Source organism: Artemia franciscana, unplaced genomic scaffold, assembly GCF_032884065.1.
Source record: "Artemia franciscana unplaced genomic scaffold, ASM3288406v1 PGA_scaffold_89, whole genome shotgun sequence".
Classification (NCBI taxonomy): Eukaryota; Metazoa; Arthropoda; class Branchiopoda; order Anostraca; family Artemiidae; genus Artemia; species Artemia franciscana.
The window spans coordinates 853,534-877,732 of NW_027062717.1; the positions used below are offsets into that span (position 1 = coordinate 853,534).

The 24,199-nt window shown below is 35.3% G+C and overlaps 1 long non-coding RNA gene across 1 annotated transcript in view; it reads right to left on the reverse strand.

The window, feature by feature from the left end:
- LOC136042240 (uncharacterized) overlaps positions 1 to 23,829 on the reverse strand; it is a 124,842-nt gene extending 101,013 nt beyond the window's left edge. The window contains exon 1 of the long non-coding RNA XR_010621207.1: positions 23,548 to 23,829. This is a non-coding gene — a long non-coding RNA (uncharacterized LOC136042240). The remainder of the gene's footprint in view (positions 1 to 23,547) is intronic.
- Between the last annotated feature and the right edge of the window lie 370 nt (positions 23,830 to 24,199).

Below are 24,199 nucleotides of genomic sequence, written 5' to 3' on the forward strand. Positions count from 1 at the left end.
TGATCATTGGTGTAGATTTTCCGATGCCATAAAGTCGTGAAGTCGAATCGCATCCGAGAAAGGCAGGGAGGAAAAGAATTTGGTCGCAAAGGGTGTCACCAAGTTTCAGTTTAGCTGCAAATAAATCCCACAGACGGCCTCCAGTTTTCCGTGACTTTGAACATGAATGAAAAAAAATCGTTTTACAGTCCCGCTTCGTAAGGTACAGTAAAAGAACTAATAAGGCCGTATCTTTTCCTATTAAGACAGTGGGTTGGCGTTTTGCCAACTCAGCCATAGTCATCGCAATTACCTGGTTGGCATCAGCTGGCAACTCGTGCACATTACATCCTACGTCTTAAAGGTAGCCGGACAGCATCCTGATAATTGTCTGCTTGTTTTCTGTGTTACTAAGAAAATTATCTTTTTTTACTAAAAAAGACATCTGCGGCTGAATGTTGATTTTAAGACAGCCCTTAGACCTACTCCACCTCCCATGGGCTACTCCTACTCTCACAATAACTCTGAGATAGCCATTTTGTTCAGCATAGTCAAAAAACGTAATAACTATGTCTTTGGGGATGACTCAATCCCCCACATTCCCAAGGGGAGGGGCGGAAAAAAGTTTTATAAAGGGTCTTTTTGTCAGCTTTCAAAATTATTTTTTCAAAATTATTTTTCAAAATCATTTTCAGATTTAAAATTATGAAGTAGATATGGGTCAGATTAAAATAAATTGAAATACGCATAAACCTTTTATAGGAGAATAGGGAGTTTTCCACAGAGGACAATAAGAAAAGTTACTTTTAAGCATTTCCAACACTGACATATCTCCTTGTTTCCCTTTTTTCGTCAGCTTTGCAGAGGTAGCTAGCAACTTAGTAAGAGATAGAACAGTTCGCGGTAACAATCTCAGTAGTAACCGAAACTCTAAAAAACGGAATTTCGATACCAATAGTTACATCAAAAGAATGGCATTTCAATGATGATTTTAAATATGTTAGTTAAAAGTTATGAGCCTGAGGAACTTTGCCTTATTTTAGAAAATCGGGAGAAACACTCCCTAAAAGTCCTCGAATTTGAAAAAAATCACACCATCAGATTCAGCGTATCAGAGAACCTTACTGTAGAAGTTTCAAGCTCCTATCAACAAAAATTTAGAATTTTGTATTTTTTACCAGAAAATAGATCACGGATGTGTGTTTGTTGGTTTTTTATGGCACTTGGTATTAACCAAGTGACATATAGCAATCGCCAATTCTGTCGGTCTGTCGGTCCCGGTTTTGCTACTTTAGGCACTTCCAGGTAAGCTAGGACGATGAAATTTGGCAGGCGTATCAGAGACGGGACCAGCTTAAATTGAAAATAGTCGTTTTCCAATTTGACCATCTGGGGGGAGTGGGGGCCGGTTAGTTCGGAAAAATAGAAAAATTGAAGTATTTTTAACTTACGAACTGTTGATCAGATCTTAATGAACATTGATGTTTGGAAGGATATGGTGTCTCAGAGCTGTTATTTTAAGTCCCGATCGGATCTGGTGACATTGGGGGAGAGATATGGGAGGGTAAACCTAAAATCTTGGACAATACTTAGAGTGGAGGGATCGGGATGAAATTTGGTGGGAAAAATAAGCACAAGTCCTAGATACATGATTGACATAACCGGAACGGATCTGCTCTCTTTGGGGTAGTTGGTGGGGGTAATTTTGAAAAATTAGAAAAAATGAGGTATTTTTAACTTACGAACGGGTGATCGGATCTCAATGAAATTTGATATTTAGAAGGATATCGTGTCTCAGAGCTCTTATTTTAAACCCCACCGGATCTGGTGACATTGGGAGGGGGAGTTGAGAGGGGGAAACCTACTTGGAAAACACTTAGAGTGGAGGGATCGGGATGAAACTTGGTGGGAAAAATAAGCACAAGTCCTAGATACATGATTGACATAACCGGAACGGATCCGCTCTCTTTGGGGTAGTTGGGGGAGGGGTTAATTCTGCAAAATTAGAAAAAATGAGGTATTTTTAACTTACAAACGGGTGATCAGATCTCAATGAAATTTGATATTTAGAAGGATATCGTGTCTCAAAGCTCTTATTTCAAATCTTGACCGGATCTGGTGACATTGGGGGAAGTTTCGGGTGGGGAACCTAAAATCATGGAAAACACTTCGATTGGAGGGATTGGGACGAAACTTGGTGGGAAAAATAAGAGCAGAAGTCTTACATATGTGATTTACATAATTGGAACGGATCCGCTCTATTGGGGGGGGGGGGCTAATTCTGAAAAATAAGAAAAAATGACGTATTTTTAATTTACTAAGGAATGATCGGATATTCATGAAACTTCATATTTAGAAGGATCTCGTAACTCAGATCTCTTTTGGGGGGAACGGAAATCTTAGAAAATACTTAAAGCGGTGAGATCAGGATAAAACTGGATGAGAAGAATAGAAACCTGTCTAAGATACATGACTGACATAACCGGACCGGATCTGCTCTCTTTAATGGAATTGGGGGGGGGGTAATTTTGGAAATTGAGGTATTTGTAACTTACGAAACGGTGACCAGATCTTAATGAAATTTGACATTTAGAAAGATCTTGTGCTTTAAAGTTCTAATTTTAAATTCCTACCAGATCCTGTGACATTGGGGGGAGTTGGAGGGGGAAACCGGAATTCTTGGAAAACGTGAAAATTGGGGTATTTTTATCTTACGAATAGATGATTGGATCTTAATAAAATTTGATTTTTAGAAGGAATTCATGTCTCAGAGCTCTTATTTCAAATCCCAACCAGATCTTTTGACATTGGGGGGAGTTGGAGGGGGAAATCTTGGAAAAACACTTGGAGCGGAGGAATCGGGATGATGCTTGGTGGATAGAATAAACAAATGTCCTTGATACGTGATTGACAGAATCGTACTAGATTCGCTCTCTTTGGGGGAGTTGGGGGGAGTGGTTCAGTTATTTGGTGAGTTTGGTGCTTCTGGACGTGCTAGGACGATTAAAATTGGTCGGCGTGTCAGAGAGCTGCACAATTTGACTTGCTAAAGTCGTTTTCCCAGATTCGACCATCTGTGGCTAAAGAGAGAGGAAAAATTAGAAAAATTAGGTATTTATAACTTACGAGTGAGTGATCGGATCTGAATGAATTTTGATATTTAGAAGGACATCGTGACTCAGAGCTCTTATTTTAAATCCTGACCGGCATTAAGCCTTTATTTTCCTTTTTAAATCAATCTATTGATTCATAGAATTTTGTTAGAGCTCATACCATATGATCTCTTGGCTCTTAGCTCTTCTCGCCTCGTCACAAGTGCTATATGAGCTCTTAGCTCTTGTTTTCCCAGGGGTGATCGCATCGAGCCAGTGGTTCTAGAATGTCGCAAGAGGGCTTATTCTAACGGAAATAAAAAGTTCCAGTGCCCTATTTAAGTGTCTAAGAAAATTGGAGGGCGCCTAGGCCTCCTCCCACGCTCATCTTTTCCCAAAGCTACCGGATCCAGATTGTGAGATAGCCATTTTGTTCAGTATAGTCAAAAAACGTAACTTGGTCTCACCTAGTATTACTCAATAAGAAGAACATATCAACCGAAACATGAACTCTGGAATACCAGCTATTCTTCTCTATAAAACGGCGAATTGCAAGTTGTGATACAAATTCTAAGGTAAATTTGTAGTTTTAATATTAACACGATTGCTTCACTTCAAATTTGTCTACAAAATAATCAAGAAATGTCCTTTTCAGATCTAAATAGTTCAATCACTGAACTGAGGTCATTGTGCAGAAGTGATGCCAAATTAAGCAAAAACAAAATATTAATGCAAAAATTCAAAAAGCTATATTTTTGTACTGTTAAAGATGTTCTTAAATAGTTTAGTTTTACCGCACCAAATCTCCCATATTATTTTGTGTTTTCAGTAAAGTGCTAGTTGTCCGTAATCCTACAAACATAGGGAAATATCACCAGTTGATTTATTCGCACTAGTATTAGTGATGCATGTTAGATAGGTTGTGAAGTAATAATTGTTTTTCGTTTTAAGTTGCAACTTTGCTCTTCTCTTCCTCGGAAATGCTTCATTTTTTGAATTAATGTTTGCTCGTTTTTGACTAAAGTTTAATTTAGAAACAACGCTGCCATGATCTTTTTTATTTATACGGAATAATTTCTGTTCGTTTTAAATTTAAATGTTGCTCCTTAGTTTCAGTTGACAGCTAATTTCTTATATAATTTCTAATCACCTCCAATTTTAGATAAGATAAACAGCTTAGATAAGACAATATTTCGGTGGAGTTGTCAAGTACATAATTTGAATAAGTAATTATAACAACAAGTACCCTTCTTTTAATATACAACTTTGAGTTGTTCGAAAAGCACATGCCTGAGCTTTTTCAACAACTAAGTTGAGAGGGGTTGGGTCAGGGGCGTAATTTGCTAAGGAGCAGAGGGGGCAACTGCCCCTCCCAGACCTCATTTTGTCTCCCCAGCTAAAATTTAGCTTCTCCAAAAATGTTGTCAAGACTAAAATAAGCCTGCATAATTCGAGCCTCCACTGAAACAGGTCGGTTTTCTTTAGTAAATTTTTATCCTTTTGTTAATATATGGCTCGTTTTTCAATTTTCTCTGTTATTTTTACTTGATTTGGGAAATTTGACTCCATAATTGACAGGATTTTGAAAAAATTACACCATTTGTTGGGGTATGGACTCATATTGTCGTTATAAACCATGAACTGGATTACCTCTATCTTCTTTTGAATCAAAATGCTTAACAAGATACATTCCTGGGGCATACTTTTAAAATGGAGTGCATCACATTTGCAAACACGGTAAACTTACCTGAAAAATAATCATACAGAATGAACCAAACCGTATTTGAAAATAAAAAGCAGGAATCGAACGTAATATTATCTAATTTGAAGTCCATTATTGCACTAACAGAACCACACCTCTAATAATTCAATCTGATAAATTGTTACTTTTACCTTAATTGCGTAGCTTATTAGGGGGGATTGGAGAAGAAACATATGGAAAGTGTTTTTTCAAACCTCTAGTTAAGGGTTTTTGACCATAAGTATAACAATTATGATGTCGCTTTATACTTCCAAGCTTTTTTACTTAACAAATGACCCCAACATGTTATTTTTAGTGCTATATCACACTTATGCATGGTAGAATTGATAAAAATCACCTAAATATGATCAAATAGTTTTCAAATTTGCCATTAAACATTACTCTAAAAAGTTCTGGTAGCCCCCTTACCCCTAGCCTATCCACTTGAGATATGGCACCAAAAGTGCTGTTTTAGTGCCATTTGGAACTGGCTGATGTGGAATTCATAGGAGGGACGCAGAGCTATTCAAAATTTGTCCAAGAAACCTGCGACACCAATACACCCTATAACATTACATTCGATACGCGTAATATCGATACTTCCGATACCGATTCAGCGTACATCCCTTCCCCCAGGGACTATGGAGGGTCATATCATCACCAAAACCACATAAATTCAACCTTTAAACTTTGTTGAACAAAATGATTATCTCAAAAGTTTCATTGGATGAATTTGGAGGGAGGGGGCCTTTTGGGGAGGGGAGCTAGCTGCTGTAAAATCTTTGTGTTCACCAAAATATTTATTTCCAATCAAACCAGCTATTAACAAACTCTCTATGATGTTCCGGTCATCCAATAGCCCTGGTGAGAAAAAAAGATACATCAGTACCACCTATACAAAAAGGGATTTGCATTTTTCTTTCGATTTGACACCATATTTAAGGGGTTTCGGACTCGTTCTTAAAATTAAGCGAAACAATAGTTACTTTTCCTGAGTAGTATCCTCTCAATGGCTTTAAACGGAGCCATAGCTACTGCTCTTTTTTCCAATAATGATTTATGATGACGAAAAAGTTCATCTGCGATTCCCTCCAGACGCAAATGTTATTAATTTTCTTCAGACCAAGGTGTATGTTACGTAATAGGGAATGTTTTCTAAGAGATCTAGGTGTCTGCTATGTTAATTACGTAATAAACCTATGAGGGCCATAAAAAAAACCTTCAGGAACCCATCAAGTAAGGACATGGCCAAAATTGATTAAAACCCAAAATTTTCATGCTTGACATACACATAGCCTTTTGCTGTCGGCAAACAAAGGATTTTCAGTTAGGAGATGAAGTATTATAGAGTCTACACGTTTTTTGATTTTCTAGGATCAAAAGGCGTGTTATTTAACTAGCAGGACAAACAAAAAGGTATCCCACTATTTACATGAACAGAATGGTCACGTGATCCACTGTTCTTCTAGAAGAACCAGGCAATTTTCTATTTTCTGCGGGGGGAGGAGGTAAAAAAACAGGGGACTAGAATGGAAATTTCTCCAGCTTTTATTATATTTTGAAGATTTAATTTGATTTTAAAACCGAATATGTCCCAATTCCTGTTCCAATGTGAACAATTCCTTGTTGTTCAAGCCAGTGGACTGAAAATTATCTGTACAGAGTTTTTGGCCATGGCAATTCCAGTGATGTTATTTTGTTTCGATCTGACGCCTCTTTTTAAGGGGGTTTCAAACTTGATTTTAAAGTTCCCATAAATTTTTTTTCGAAATAACATTTTAGCAATGACATTGTTTTTTTTTTAGTAAATTACAAATTATATTCTGGTCTTGAGAAAGCAAGGAATTTGTCAACATTACTCGTTTTGAGTTTTATTTATTTATTGATGGTGATTTGTGGTAGTTTTACGCTTGGAAGATTATTTGACTTTATTTCCTCTCATTTTTGGCTTAATGGAGCTATTTAGTTTTCTTTGAAAAACTTGCATTAGGGAAAAGTTTTTTATTTAATTATTATTAGAACAGAACACTGTTTGTAGTTCACTACCAAAAACTCTTTGATGTGATCAATTCTAAAATTGACGGTCATGTTGTAGGATTTCCATTCTCATTGACAATCTAACTGCAATAATCCGGGTATTATTGCCAATCCTACAGCCAGATCAAGAAAACTGCCATGAATTTACTTACGGGATAGAAGAATAGGAGAAGAGGTTGGGTGTCAAATTTATCAAAGCAAGTTATGGCAATTATACAACTATGGCAATTAAACGGTAAATCGTAAAAAGTATCAGGCTGGAGGAGAGGGCGAAGGGGTGACTGACGACCCCACTAGCTAGCCAAGTTTGATAACTGTTGCAAGAAAGCACTCGTAACTTCAAATTTTGATGGAATGAAACAAAAACAAGTAGGCGTTCTCATCAAAGTTAGGACTTACTATACTCTTACGTGTAATTTCGCACTAGCTCATTATACTTATTAAACCAATTAAATATCTTCAGATTTAGTACTTTATTCAAAGTTCAGACTTACTGGGAACGATCATAAAAAAAACGTTTCAATCTGGTAAGAAAATTTACCAGTTATAATTATTGGGAAGTAATATCTAATGTATATATAACTTACTGTGCAATTACTGCATAATCTACTGCGGAGGTTTCAAGCTCCTATATATATAAATGTAGAATTTATATTTTTTGCCAGAAGAAACATCCCGAATGCGAGTATATTTAATTGTTTCCCCCAGGGGTGATCATATCGAGCCAGTGGTCCTAGAAGATCGAGAAATCAAAATGTCTAATTCCCTTTTTAAGTGGCCAAAAAGATTAAAGGGTAGTTAGTCTCCATTTCATGCCCCCTTCTCTCCAAAGTAGTCCGATCAAAATTTTGAGATGTTTTTCCAGCATAGTCGAAAGATCCAATAGCTCTGGAAGCTAGGGAAATTTCCGGAAGTAAAGATGGAACCTAGGGAACTATGGAAGCTCCAATAGCTATAACTAGGGATGTTTCCGGGGACGAGTTTTCCAAGGGAAATTTTTACATATTTTTGCGAGAAATCCTATGCAAAACTCTTTTTATTTGTCTTGCTTTGTCTTGCCGACTAAAATAGCATGTGGGGACGTTTCTGGGGAAAATTTCAGTGGATTAGGAATGTCTGGATGATTTCTCCTAGGGCAGGGGACCTTTCCGTCAGGGAAATTCTCCATGGGGGAATATTCCGAGGAAGTAACTCCTTATGGAAGATGGTGGGAAATCTGGGAAAAGCTTTTTACAGAGGGTGGATTTCCGGTATGGTTTCAAAAAGTATAAGGAATTAAAATCTTTTTTCAATAAATGTGTGCTAAGGAAGCTATTTCAGGCAGAATCATCGGCAAAAAAAAATTCTAGGGGATATTCAGTAAGTATGGAATTTTCCGGGTGGAGGGGGCATTTTACCTAGGAGGAACCGACATTATTTGAAAAACGATCAAAACTAAATAAAAAACAAGTTTTTTCATTTCAAATGGAAGAGCAGGAATAAGATTTAAAACGAAGAGAATTTTTTCCGTATATGAAGGGGGTCACCCTGTCCTTATTACCTCGTTTTTTTCAAACAGTTCATGGTTACGAACTGTAAGTAATGAGCGACCCGGCTCAATTGTAATCAAAAATCTAAAATTAATGTTGACACCAATAGATACATCAACAGAATTAGATTTTTACACTGATTTCAAATATATATGTTTCATCAAGTTTAGTATTACCCTTCAAAAGTTAAGAGCCTTAGACAGTTTGTCTTGTTTTTGAAAAAGGGAGATACGACCCCTAAAAGTAATAAAATCTTCATGAAAATTACACCATCAGATTCAGTGCATCAAAGTTCCCTACTGCAGAGGTTTCAAGCTCCTATCTGCAAAAATGTGGAATTTGATTGTTTTTATGGCACTTGATATTAACAAAGTGACATATAGCAGTCGCCAATTCTGTCGGTCTGTCGGTCTATCTGTCTGTCGGTCCCGGTTTCGCTACTTTAGGCACTTCAAGGTAAGCTAGGACGATGAAATTTGACAGGCTTATCAGGGATCAGACAAGATTAAATTAGAAATAGTCATTTCCTAACCGGAACAGATCCGCTCTCTTTGGGGTAGTTGGGGGGGGGCGTTAATTCGGAAAAATTAGAAAAAATGAGGTATTTTTAACTTACGAATGGGTGATCGGATCTTAATGAAATTTGATATCTGGAAGGATATCGTGTCTCAGAGCTCTTATTATAAATTTCGACCGGATCTGGTGACACTGGGGGGAGTTGCGAGGGGGAAACCTAAAATTTTGGAAAACACTTAGTGTGGAGGGATCGGGATGAAACTTGATGGGAAAAATAAGCACAATTCCTCGATACATGATTGACATAACCGCAACGGATCCGCTCTCTTTGGGATAGTTGGGGGGGGGGTATTTCTGAAAAATTAGAAAAAATGAGGTATTTTTAACTTACGAACAGGTGATCGGATCTCAATGAAATTTGATATTTAGAAGGATATCGTGGCTCAGAGCTCTTATTTCAAACCCGACCAGATCTGGTGACATTGGGGGGGGGGAGTTGGGAGGGGGAAACCTAAAACTTGAAAAACACTTAGAGTGGAGGGATCGGGATGAAAATTGGTGAAAAAAATAATCACGAGTCCTAGATACATGATTGACATAATTGGAACGGATCAGCTCTATTGGGGGGGGGGAGTAATTTTGAAAAATTATAAAAAATGACTTGTTTTTAACTTACGAAGGAGTGATCGGATCTTCATGAAAATTCATATTTAGAAGGACCTCGTAACTCAGATCTCTTATTTTAGATCTCAACCGGATCCAGCGTCATTGGGGGGGGGGGACCGGAAATCTTAAAAAATACTTAAAGCGGATGGATCTGGATGAAACTGGATGGGAAGAATAAAAACAAGTCTAAGATATGTGACTGACTTAACCGGACCGGATCCGCTCTCTTTGGTGGAGTTGGGGGGTGATATTTGTAACTTACGAACGGGTGATCAGATCTTAATGAAATTTGATTTTTAGAAGGATCTTGTGCTTTAAAGCTCTTATTTTAAATTCCGACCAGATCCTGTGACATTAGGGGGAGTTGGAGGGGGAAACCTGAATTCTTGAAAAAAGCGAAAATCGGGGTATTTTTATCTTACGAATAGGTGATCAGATCTTAATGAAACTTGATATATAGAAGGATCTTATGTCTCAGATGCTCCATTTTCGACTCGAATTGGATCCGGGGACAAAGGGGGTTGGAGAAGGGAAACAGAAATCTTCGAAAACAATAAGAGTGGAGAAATCGGGATGAAACTTGATAGGAAGAATAAGCATAAGTTCTAGATGCGTGATTGACATAATTGTAACGGATCCGTTCTCTTTGGAGGAGCTGGGGGGTGTTAATTTGGAAAAATTTGAAAAATTGAGGTATTTTCAACTTAGAACGGGTGACAGGATCTTAATGAAATTTGTACTTAGAAGATATTCATGTCTCAGAGCTCTTATTTCAAATCCCGACCAGATTTGTTGACATTGGGGAGAGTTGGAGGGGGGAATCGGAAATCTTAGAAAACGCTTAGATTGGAGGAATCTGATAAACGCTTGGTGGATAGAATAAGCAAATGTCGTAGATACATTGATGTAACCGTACTGGATTCACTCTCTTTGGGGGAGTTGGGGGTAAGGGTCCAGTGCTTTGGCAAGTTTGGTGCTTCTGGACGTGCTAAGACGATGAAAATTGGTAGGCGTGTCAGGGAGCTGCACAAATTTACTTTATAACGTTGTTTTCTCAGATTCGACCATCTGGGGAGCTAAAGGGAGTGGAAAAATTAGAAAAAATGAGGTATTTATAACTCACGAGTGGGTTATCGGATCTGAATGAATTTTGATATTTAGAAGGACATCGTGACTCAGAGCTCTTAATTTAAATCCCGACCGGCATTAAGCCTCTGATTTTCCTTTAAATCAATCTATTGATTCTTAGAATTTTGTTAGAGCTCATACCATAGGAGCTCTTGGCTCTTAGCTCTTCTGGCCTCGTCACAAGTGCCATATGTGCTCTTAGCTCTTGTTTTTTTTTTTACCAGAAGAACGATCATGGATGTGTGCTTCTTTGTTTATTTTTCTCTCAGAGGCGACCGTACCGACCCAGTGGTCCTAGAATATTCCAAGGGGGCGTTACGTGGTTACGAGGGAGTTATGTGGAAGGATCTTTTCATGGAAGAGTTTTTCATGGGGAACGGGAATTTTCCCAGCATTATTTAAAAAGCAATAAGAAATTAAATTTAAAAAAGAAAGTTTTTTCAACTGAAAGTAAGGAACAAGATTAAAACTTAAAACGAACAGAAATTATTACGTATAGGAGAGGGTTTTCTCGCTCTTTACGCTAAAGTTTTTTTTTGTACTTTCAAAAGAGCTATTTATTAAAATTAAATGGTCTTTGTGATTCAGGGGCCATTCTTGCAGAATTGGAAAAAATTCGAACTTTAGCGTAAAGAGCGAGGTATTGACAATGGGTCAAACCCCCTCATGTACAAAATAGTTTTGTTCGCTTTTAGTTTTAATGTTGCTCCTTACTTTCAGTCTAAAAAACTTGTTCTTTTTTAATATTGTTATTCTAAAGTTTGAATTTTTGTCCCAATTCTTTAAGACCGACTCCTAAAAACACAGGGGGCGTTAAATTGGACTAAGAAGCTTTTTTAAAGTTGCAAAAAACTTTAGCGTTTAGATAAAGGTGCTAAGGAGGGGGAAATCATTCCTCATACACGGAGCAATTTGTGTTTGTTTTAAGTATAATTGCTGGTCCATACTTTCCTTATTTTAGAAGACATAAAGTTGTTGAGACTTTCAGAAAAATTTCAATATACATGAAACTATCAATTTACGTTCATTTTTTTCTTTTCAGTAAATTTGGTTACTGGATTATTTTTTTTGTTTTTTTGCCGTTGTTTTTTATTGTTTGTTGTTTGTTTGTTGTTTGTTTTATTTTGCTTGTTGTTTTTTATGACACATAAAAATATATTGAGCGAAATAAAATTGTTTTCAGTACAATGCAAGTGACGTCTTGTTCTTTACAAGGCACTAGGATCGTAAGCCCAACTCCTGTTTGTTTTAGTTTGTGTTCATTTTAATATTAACCTGATTATGCATTGTATTTTTTGGTAGTTTTGATTTTACTTATTTATTTATTTTAATTTGTTGTTAGATTTACCCCATGAATTAATATTCGACTTGATTTCTGCCCATCCTATGTTTAATGCAGTTGTTTACTTTTCTTTGTAAAACTTCTTGTGTGAAATTTTTTGAAAAATTAGTTTTGAAGACAAAGAATTTGGACATGTTGTTTGTGGTTTTTCTCCAACAAATCCATGTTTAAAAATATTCCGTTTTATCAGAAAATATAGTCTAAATCAATTTCTGAAATTTTTCATCCTTTTTTTTTGCAAACATTTATAAATTTTTCGGTAAATATAAATGATAATGGTAACGAGGTGAAAATACATCTATGAATATATCACGCAAATATTCTCTCTTAATCCCCCAAATCTCACATAGCCTACTACAAAAACAAATTCTTAGCAGTCCTCTAGCTGTCAGAAATTATAGAAAGCTGAAAGCTCAGTTGCATGACAAACAGTTCCTTTTTTACACTTTTGCGAATCATCTCTTTTTTGCCAAAAAAATTTCCTCTAAGTGTTATAGACAGGTAAGGTTTTGTGAACCGGAGTAGCAAACATCATGATTTATTTTGACTCTTTTGTTTTGATCTTGAATAAATGAAGTCAAAAAGTAAAGGGAAAAAAGTAATTAAAAAAAGAAGTCCAAAAAGGAATTTCCAATTATCAGTCTAAATGACTGGTAAATAATAATCAAAATATCAAAATAATCAAAAGTTTCGTGACATCTTCGCTTGATTTTGACTTACCGTATTAAATCAATATTTTATTTAATGCTGCAATTTAATTCTGTTTATTTCATTTTTATTTAACACAATTTTTAGTTAATACTGTAGGCTAATGTAATTTGTATTTGATACTGTTTCATTTAAATCAAATTTACTGTATTAATTTTTTTTCCGAGGACAGCAAATAATGTAACACAAAACAGGCGACTATGGGTATTATGCCCCCTCCGGGTCATTCCTTCTGGAAATGCAATCGTTCTGTTTCTACTAGAGTACTTATACAAAATTAAAGAAATGCCAGTTCATTTTCTTTTTGTTACAACAGTTTTATTTAGAATTTGATTAGTTGCCAAAGACGTATTAAACCGCATTTTTTACTAAGAAAATTTCTTCGGACAATTTCCATAAGTTGTTTGTTCTTTTACCCCACGGGAAGGAATAAGGAATGCTTGGCTTTTTAAAAACCTGCATAGGCTTCAGTTTCTTATCGAGAAGCTTTTTAGGGAGATGTAAGCTATAAAAAAATTTTTTTCAGAGAAGGGTTGGATGTTCTGCCTGTATTTTTACGATCAATTTGAGAGTTCAAGAAGGACTTCTGGGGTGCTCAAGCCTAAAATCCCTGGGAATACCCTTTATGACATCCACTTAAGCCATGATTCAATAAAAAATAACCTTTTTCAACTAAAAGTAAGGAGCAACATTAAAAGTTAAAATGAACAGAAATTATTACATACGTGAGAGGGGTTCCCCCCTAAAAACCTCGCTCTTCATCCTCAAGCTTTTAGTACTTTCAAAAAACCTTTTTATTGTTCTAATTAAACGAGTCCTGTGTTTCAGAAGTCGATATTAGAGAATTGGGACACAATTCAAACTTTAGCGTAAAGAACGAGGTGCTGAGGAGGGAGTAACTCCCTCATGTACGTAATAATTTCTGTTCGTTTTAAGTTTTAATGTAGCTTCTTACTTTTAGTTGAAAAACTATTTTTATTCAATTCCTGTTTTTTTTAAATAATGCCAGAAAATTTGGGTCCTACAAATTTTCCTTTTTTCCACGCATATAGCCTCTAGACCAGTGGTTCTCAACCGTGGTCCACATGGACCCTAGGGGTCCATTTGACATTTCCGGGGGTCCACAGGCAAAACACAACAAATTGGAGGTCCACAATGATATTTTGGATGTCCATGAAGAAAACCAACTCAGAACACTCTTTATTTTTGAAATTTTAATTTCTACTGTAATTTACTGTTCACGTTATATTGTGTTCACTGCCTGATAGACCGTCAACACTTTGTTGCAAAGAAAATGAGTGCATTTCTGCATGATGCCCTTACTCTTGTAATAAAAGTAGTTAACCATATCAAATCAAATTCTCTCCGAGACCACCTTTTTTGTGAATTCTGTAAGCAAAATTGAGAAAAGTTTGGGCGGCTTGTATCAAACAGTTCGTGGTAAGGAACTGTAGTAAGGAGCGACCCGGCTCAATAGTAACCCAAACTCTAAAATATTGAATTTTGATATCAATAGCTACATCAAAAGAATCGCATTTTAATGCTGATTTGAAATATATAAGTTTCATCAAGTTTAGTCCTACCCATCAAAAGTTACGAGACTGAGAAAATTTGCGTTATTTTAGAAAATAGGGGGAAACTCCCCCTAAAAGTCATAGAATCTTAACGAAAATCACACCATCAGATTCAGCGCAATCAGAGAACCCTACTGTAGAAGTTTCAAGCTCCTATCTACAAAAATGTGGAATTTTGTATTTTTTGTCAGAAGGCAGATATCGGATGCGTGTTTATTTGTTTGTTTTTTTTTTTTTTCCAGGGGTAATCGTATCGACCCAGTTGTCCTAGAATTTTGCAAGAGGGCTCATTCTAACGGAAATGAAAAGTTCTAGTGCCCTTTTTAAGCGACCGAAAAACTGAGGGCACCTAGGCCCCCTCCCACGCTGATTATTTTCCCAAAGTCAACGGATCAAAATTCTGAGATAGCCATTTTATTCAGCGTAGTCTAAAAACCTTATAACTATGTCTTTGGGGACGACTTACTCCCCACCAGTCTCCGTGGGAGGGGCTACAAGTTACAAACTTTGACCAGGGCTTACATATAGTAATGTTTATTGGAAAGTGTACAGGCGTTTTCAGGAGAATTTTTTGGTTGTGGGGAGGGTTGAGAAGAGGGGAATATGCTGGGGGAACTTTCCATCCAGGAATTTGTCATGGGGGAAGAAAATTTCCACGAAGGGAGCGTAGGATTTACTAGCATTATTTTAAAAAAAAGAAGAATGAAAAAATAAATATGAAAAAGTTTTTTTTTTTCAGCTGGAAGTAAGGAGCAGCATTAAAACTTAAAACGAACAGAAATTATTACCCATATGAGGGGCTCACCTCCTCCTAATACCTCGCTCTTTACGCTAAATTATTTTTTTGTAATTTCAACTATTTATTCTACGGCGTTTGTGATTAAGGGTCATTCTTAATGAATTGGGACAAAATTTAAGCTTTAGTGTAAAGAGCGAGGTACTGACGAGGGGGCAAACCCCCTCATATATGTAATGAAAACATGAGAATACAAAAGTTCTTTATGTAAGCTAATTTATAAGTTACGTATATCTTTTACTAATAAAAAGATTCGTAAAAAATGTAAAAGTTCTAGTTGCCTTTTTAATTAACCAAAAAATCGGAGGGCAACTAGGCTTCATCTCCTGTTCTTCTTTCTCAAAATCATTCGATCAAAATTATGAGAAAGCCATTTAGCCAAAAAAAAATATACAAATTTCGTTTTAATTTTTCCTCTGCGGAGAGCCAAAATTAAAATATACATTGATTCAATAACGTTCAGAAATTAAATATAAAAAAACAAGTTTTTCTAACTGAAAGTAAGGAGCGACATTAAAACTTAAAACGAACAGAAATTACTTCGTATATGGAAAGGGCCTCTTCCTCATCAACGCCCCGCTCTTTACGCTAAAGTTGTTTTACTGTTTTAAAAAGAAGAGTTGAGAGAAAGAATCAAACTTTAGCGTAAAGAGTGGGGCGTTGATGAGGAAGCAGCCCCTTTCATATACGAAGTAATTTCTGTTCGTTTTAAGTTTTAATGTCGCTCCTTACTTTCTGTTAAAAAAAAATTGTTTTTTTTTTAATTTAATTACATACAGAGGTGAGATGGCTATCAAAGGGGAATTGTCTTAAGCGTTTCATTGCACTTTGGGATTCTACTGTTTCCTTTTTTGCTGACACACAACTTTGAAAGCAGTGGAGCAAAACTGCTTTCAAATAAATGTGGCGTGTTTTACTTATCAGATATATTTGAAAAATTTAATTCACTTAAAAAAACAGCTCCAAGAAAACAATTCTGATCTGATATCTAGTAAAAGTGCTATTGCTGCTTTTCTAAGTAAACTACAGCTGTATAAGAATAATATCAGGCGTCGTGCATTTGAACAGTTTCCTTGTTTGGCCTGTATTAACAGTGATTTGCAAGATGAAGATCTTGCATTATATGGTGAATATTTGGAAAATATATATGAAGATATGCAAACTCGGGTTGGCGACCTACTCGGGATGGATATACCGATTTGGGTTTCAATTCCTTTCGAAGTTAATGTTGCCGCAATAGACATATATTTGCAAGAGCCCCTCAACGAAATATAAAGTGATGAAATAATGCATGCAAAATTCAAAGATCACCAAGCACAATATATGGAAAACAAATGATGTTGCTACAAAGTACCCTTTGCTCTGGCATAAACTACGTTATTGCTTTTCCTACATCGTATCTTGCTGAAGCGTGATTTAGTCGTCTTTCTTAAATGTTATCAAAGATCGCAATAGACTTGACATTATGAAAAGGGGTGATCTTCGACTATCATTAACATTTAACATTTCTTAAATGTTATCAAGAGATCGCAATAGACTTGACATTATGAAAAGGGGTGATCTTCGACTACCATTAACATCAATAGAACCAAATATAAATAAACTCGCCGAGAAGAATCAACCATAGGTATCTCATTGAATAAACATGCCTTTTCCTTTTTTTTAATTACACACTTAATTTCAACTCCTTTTTTATCCAGTTTACATAATGTTGGAGTGAATTAAACTGCCTGAGGAGCTCTACTCTCCGTGAGCTTGTGTTGCTTGCCCATGGAAGAAACATTGTAATATTGTAGTTATTGTCACAATAAAAGTAATAATAAAAATATTAATAATACTTATTATTATTATAGTAGAATATTTTATTTGTATTAAATTAGTTTTCATTTAAAAATAAAGCTTAATCGTATACTATTTCTTTGATAATTAAAACCCTAAAATTTATATTAGTGAAGAATAGAAAACTGTTCTTATGTCCAATAGCTATGAAGGGGTCCACCAAGATAAAAAGAAGGGAAAAGGGGTCCATGGGTAAAAAAAGGTTGAGAACCACTGCTCTAGACAATTCAATCCTGGTGAAAATTTACTCCAGACAATTACCCGTAACATACCCACGCGTAAAATTTAGTCGGCAAAAGGTAATCAAGACATAAAAAGAGTTTCGTATAGGAAATCCGGCAAATCCCCCCGGTGCAAAATTTTCCCTAAAAAAGTTCCAAGATGTCACCCCCTGGAAAAGTCCCTCCTAACAAAAAATTATTTCCATGGTCAATCCCCCTATCAGAAAATTCGTCTCCATCATCAGCAGTAAACTGCTGATGATGGACACTGTATATGTGTCCGAAATATCCAATTAAAAAAAAATATATTTGTTTCACTGTCAATTAAAAGGTTTCATCCCTATTTTGGACTGTTATATTTTGTCATGGAAAGGTAGTGTGGTCTTCTAATTTATCTAATTTACATTTGAATAAGCACTCTCCCAATATTCTAGGACAACTGAGTCGATACAATCCCCCCTGGGGGAAAAATTAATAAAAAGATACACACGCATGCGGGATATTTCTTCTGGCAAATAGGACGAGATTTCACATTTTTGCAGAAAAGAGCTTGAAACCAGATGGGTTCTTGGATACTCTGAATTTGATGGTGGGAGTTTCGTTAAGATTCGTTGACTTTAAGGGGGTGTTTTCGAAAACCAGACAAATTTTCTCAGGTTCATGGCTTTTGATAGTTAGGACTAAACTTAATTGAGCTTATATATTTGGAATCAGAAAACTCTTTGAGTAGCCGATTCTTTTGATACATCTATTGGTAGCAAAATTTTGCTTATTACAGCTACTATTTCAGTTACTATTGAGCCGAGTTGCCACTTACTTACAGGTCGATACCACAAAGTGTTTGAAAACAAGGTATTTGTGTTTTTATGTATATGAAGAGGCAAAGCTAAAAATTATCCATCAAAACCCAGTTCTCACCAAACAACTTTTTATTTGCTAATTTTGGACATCCCCCTAAAAATTTTCAATTTGTGATAAAAATCTAATTTCAAGCCAAAAATATAACCAATAATTAACCAATCGTTCATTCGGTAGAGTCATTTACTTTTACCACTACTTAGGATGTTGACGACCATAATAATTGTTTAGCTGGCTAGCACCATTAATTCAAACTATAGTTAGTAATAGCCCTTCCACAAGAATCAATATCCAAGGCCTACAATTAGCCCACCACCCCCTGTCTATTGTCACAGACACCTGCAGGCTTGCACCTGATTTTTACCCCTTGCTGGTCTGCAATCAAACAGACGCACGTGGTTCTAAAAATTGAAGATTGATTATGATTGACAAAATGCGGTGAACAAGACAGCCTATTGTACTATTAAAGTATAGTCAGGTTGCTATTATTATAGTCAGGAGTTTTATTATTATAGTCAGGAGTAGTGTTTTGACTTAGTTATGTTACCTGGAGTTCAATAAAAAAGCGACGTAGGTATGGCTTCATACATGATAAATTCAATGGTCATTTAAATGAAATATTCTGTTAATTGAAACTGTTTTCCACCTTGTTTCGGTGAGTAGTGACAGACTGAATGTAGAATTGAATTGATAAAATAAGCTTCAAATAAGTTTTCATGAATTGATAAAAAGAACTATCCATGCAGAAATTCTGAGATAAATGCACTCGACATCATGGAATTCACAGTCTTTTATTCTTTATCAAAACTGAAGATTTATTACTCTTTAACATTCTTATTACTACACTTACTATTATTAGTTAGTTTTTTACCTTTTTATTTGTTATACATCTTTAGAAATTGTAGTCTTCCTTTGCCATTGGGAATCAATCGATTATTCATTTTTTAATTTTTACGGATGAAGATCATTGTTAAATTTGTCTAGTCAGTTTTACTTGATTGTTTTGTGGTCTGACGTGACAACACTGATGAAAATATGATATTGCTTAAAAGAATTTATAATTTTTATAGGACTATAAGGAAAATTTAAGAAAATAGCGTTATACAGGAAATTTAAATGAAATGTTCTGTTGATTGGAAATGTTTTCCACCTTTTTTAAGTGAGTAATGACAGATTCAAAGTCTGAAGAAATGGTTGTCATCCTTGTTTTCAGGAGCTTGTTTTCACATGTCTTTTATCGGATTTTGACTATGTTATAAGAATATGGCACCTAAAAATGCAGTAATTTTTTTCAGAAGAAGGGCAGTAGCAATAGAGTAACATTTTTTTGATATTTTGAAAAAGAAGTACTACGAAATAAGTGAGAATTCTAGGTTTTTCATGGCCTCGGGCCAACAGCTCCTTTCCAGTTTACGTAGTTTTAAAATTTTGGACCGAAAAATTTAAGAACTCAAATTTGAATAAACAGTAACAGCTTAAACATTTGCAATTTTCCGGTTTAACAAGGGAATCAGTTGAAGAATGGACCAATTAAGATTAGTTTATTTTCAGGAATATTAAGTGACACAGAATGATAAAATTAAAATAAATATCCCTTAAAAAACAAAATCCCTACGGGGGAAGAAGAACAACCATTCACATTTAATTAATACAATATTAAGACCCGGCAAAGGTCTGCTCACTGCGGTTGGCACCTTGGGGGTTCTGCTTTCTAATGATGTAATCAACATGGCATCCTCTGCCGAGAGTCTTCTTATTTTATCTTTCTTTGTATGTTTCTTAGAATTCCTATCTATGGTCGTTTTTGTAGTTCAAAGATTATTTTATAGATTTTCTCGTTTCTTGCTTAATTATTGTAACTTTTGCATGTGGATTTTCCGTGAAAAAAGGTACAGAAGCAAAGACAGGCACTTGATTTACGTAATTATCTAGAAGATTTTCTAGGTTTATCTAGAAGATAAACCGGATTCACTAGCTTTTTGTTACCTCCCTCACTCGCTCTTGTTCTCAGCCCTCTCGAACTTGCTCAGAAGTTCAGGTCTTTAGCCCTTATGAGCGAAATTAGGCTATTGTCTCTTGCGCGTGTACCCTGGTTAAACCCCCCTCCACTATGGTCAGCATATATATATATACATATATATATATATATATATATATATATATATATATATATATATATATATATATATATATATATATATATATATATATATATATATATATATATATATATATATATATATATATATATATATATATATATATATATATATATATATATATATATATATATATATATATATATATATATATATATGTATATATATATATGTATATATATATATATATATATATATATATATATATATATATATATATATATATATATATATATATATATATATATATATGTATAATAGGGAGATATTATCCCTCCCCGCACATCATCATCCCCCTTTTGCTACGCAACTAGTTGTGGCATTAAAATGTGCATGTTGTTGTAATCTCAAAGCTTGAGTGCCCTTTAGGACAGATTTCCAAAAACATCCATATAATCTGATTATTCAAAGGTATATCATAATAAACGTAAAAGTATATCACACAATCATCTCCAATAATGCCTGCTTGTCCGTTCAACCCGTTAAACATCTTGTCAACAGATCTGTTCATTTCACTCTAAATAGACAACATCCAGATGTTACTAATTAATAAGATCTGTGTGCTTTAGGTGTTTCTCAACAAAGTTCAGGTGGCGACCTACACCTGTTGATTAACCTTGGACACTCTTCTTAAATATACACTAATAAACTTGAGCTCTGGTCTACGATTACAACTTGACAAATGACAGACAAAAAGCAGAAACACACAATGAAACGTGTTATATTTGCTGTCGACTCTACTTGTCATTTTTATTGCTTGACAACTATGTTTTGGATGCTTTGGATGCCTTTTTAACGCTACTATTTGTAGCGTTTGTAGCGGCAAATTTGTTGCAGCTTCAAAAGCCAACCCTGTCACTTCTTGAACATTCTTCTTCTGAGCCGCTCTGTCCAAATTCCAGGCCCTCTCCCGATAATTTTCAGTTTTTTTTTCAGCCCTCCCCCTTGTAAGCTATTTAATAGGAGTGATTCAGATATGGGCTTTGTTGAACCAAAAGACAACGTCAAACCACGCTGGCAAAATTTATGAGATTTTGCCCCTAGGGCATCAACCACCCCTTCTATCTACACTATTTGCTGTGACATTAAAATCTAAACTTTGCTTTCATGTTAAAACTTGCGTTCATGTTAAAATTGGTACATAATTCTATATCAATTCCAGATAAGTTCTATAATCGTTAATAAATACTGATTTTACTTATTAATATATTGAAAAAAAATTGAATCTGTTGAAATGCCCTTCACTTATAATGATAATGAAAGTAACATAATTTGTTTTGACTTTTGTACATATAAAGACAATGTGGAGGAGGAGTACAAAAAAGAGGATTACGAAAACGTGGAGGAATAATAAAGACAATGTAGAGGAGGAGTTAAAAAAACTAAAACACAGCTAAACATAACTAAACATAAAAGATAAGCTTGCATTTTTAAATAGTATAAATTTTTAAATCGTTGAATGAGCTGTATTTCAGTTAAACGGACATATCAATGTTTGGCACCTCATCACCTAGCTTTTTCCCTGTAAGTAGTTCTTCATGAAGAGTATTTAGTGCACCTTCTTCATAAGAAACAAAAAAAGTGAAAAAAAACAAGAAAAAAATAAGCTTGAAAAAAAAAACAAGTTTATGAGCAAAATTTAGTAAAAAATTAAAAGATACATCCTAAAAAAAGTAAGCTTGCAACTACTTGCAACTGTGACAGCTACTTTTGTGCAATTACGATTACCTGCAGCTGGAAATGACTGCAGCTGATTTCAAGGGCAGCTGACTGACTGTTGCAAGAGTGTTATTAGCCCATACCCTGGAAATTTTCATCTAATTTGCCTAATTGAACAATTTCAATTGAAATAAATCCTATGTCTATTAAAGTTGTCAAATTTCATATATGGTTCACATATGTGTACCTTTTGTATGATTTAAAAAAAGAGGGTTTCGATATAACATTTTACCTCATTTCCCCGAGGCTTTTTTCAAAAAGCATTCTTGAGTGATGAATAAGATGAAACAAAACAAAATAAAGTAAGTTTGCCATTTATTGCACTCTGTATGTTAAACGTTATTTTTTGGAAGTCACCGAAACCATTATTTTCAAAATACTAGTTTGACATAAAGTATAATTGACATGGAATCTTTTTTCACGTTTTATCACTTTAACCCTTTCATACCTGATAATTGAAGGAGTGCTTGAAAAATTCTTGAACTTTACAATAATAATCAACATAAGCTTAGTTTCAACGGAATTTAAACTTCAATTATTTATTTCATTCACGAACTGAAATGGAAATGGTTGCTATATGGTCACCTTAGGATAAAAAAGATTCATTTCACTTAATACCAAAGTTCATAAAACAGTTTCTGTCTGGATTCAGACGCAACTGAACCTTACACTTAACGCAAATAATTCAGCTAGTTGCACCCCCTGCGCATTTTTCGTACAGCCAGCGTCCCTTTTCGGTTGTATCGGGTAGATGCCCCGCAGCATCATATCGCACCGATTCTGGCGATATGCCTGTTTCTGTAGTTTTATTTTTCACTTTGTAGGAGCACTGACAGAGGGTCGACCAGCACGAGGCCTATTGATAACTCCTGACACTATCAAGGATCTGCAAAAATCCATCTTGAAGTACATCAAGGACATATGTTGTCTACCCAGGTCTTCAAACTCTCGCCTATGTAGGAGATAAGCGTTGTTCACAGCTAAGTTAAGGAAATAATCGACTATCCACGTTTCCCATTTCATGGACTGAATGTCAGTGCGGTAGAGCTCCAAAACCATATCAGACAAGCCTACGTCACCCATTGACTTGTTGCACTCACGGATATCACAAGGGCGATCTCGCTCGACCGAGTACTTCCATGCCACCTTTGACAGTGGTCTACTGGAGCTACGGCATAGTACAATGATGTCACTTGCACTGGTTTATTGTCGATCCACTTCACAATAGAGTCTTCCGAGCATTTCTCAAGCCTATAGTCATAGCTTCCATGCCTTTTCTTTTTCAATGATGCATCACTTTTCAAAATGGCGCCTTTCATACGATTACTCCTTTTCGTCCCACATGATTTAATCCTGGGGTGCATTGGTGCTTCTGCTTCGTCAAATTAGAAAAAAAACAATGAATAGAAAAAAGTGAAGCAAAAGAAAGAATCTAGAGCACAATAAAGCAGAAAAACAAAATAGTATAAGGGAAGCATATTTAAAAACTACCCCACTCAAAACCTTAGGTAATCATATGGCAACCGTTGAAAAAACACAGAAATAGGGGATGAAGATAAAACTAAATAAAATTCTTATAAACACAAGCTCCCATTAAGACTTTAAGGAACAAAACAAGACAATAAAAACTAGAAGAAACTCACATGCATCGTTTTCATCATCGCTGTAAAAATCAGCTAACTTTTGATTTTTGGCAAAAAACTACTCTGTTCACTGATCAACTGACGACTTACGGAGCCATCTAGGAGAGTGAAAGGTATCAGCACTGAGCTTGTGCTATCTGACGGTCTTAAGTTCGAAAGCGGTATCTGAACTACAAGAGACACTAGGTACATGGAAGGATAACGGGTACCATATGGTTACCTACGGAAAGAAGGTGTTAATATCAGTTTCATGCCAAATAAGAGTAAACAGTTTCAGAGACCTTATTTTGACAAGCGATTTTAAGTTGAGGATATTCATGTTAAATGGAATATATAATATTTACAAAAAGTCTCTAATGTTGATCATTTGGTTCCAACTATCATTTGATTCCATGCTGATCATTTGTTGATCTTTTGATTTCAAAGATCGTTTCAGGTCATTTGATCCCTAGTTTTCCTTTACGCTTCCATGTTCTCTTTTACACCTTCCTGAAATATTTTGAGTAAAAAACATTTTTTTATATTCCACAGTCAATATCTTCCTTGTTCCATGGATTCTTAAAGGCTAAAAACATCTAGCGTTTTCTCTAGTGATTCAGTGATTCAGCTTTTTCAAGCATGTACACGTCAAAATCACAAGCTAGTTACCCTT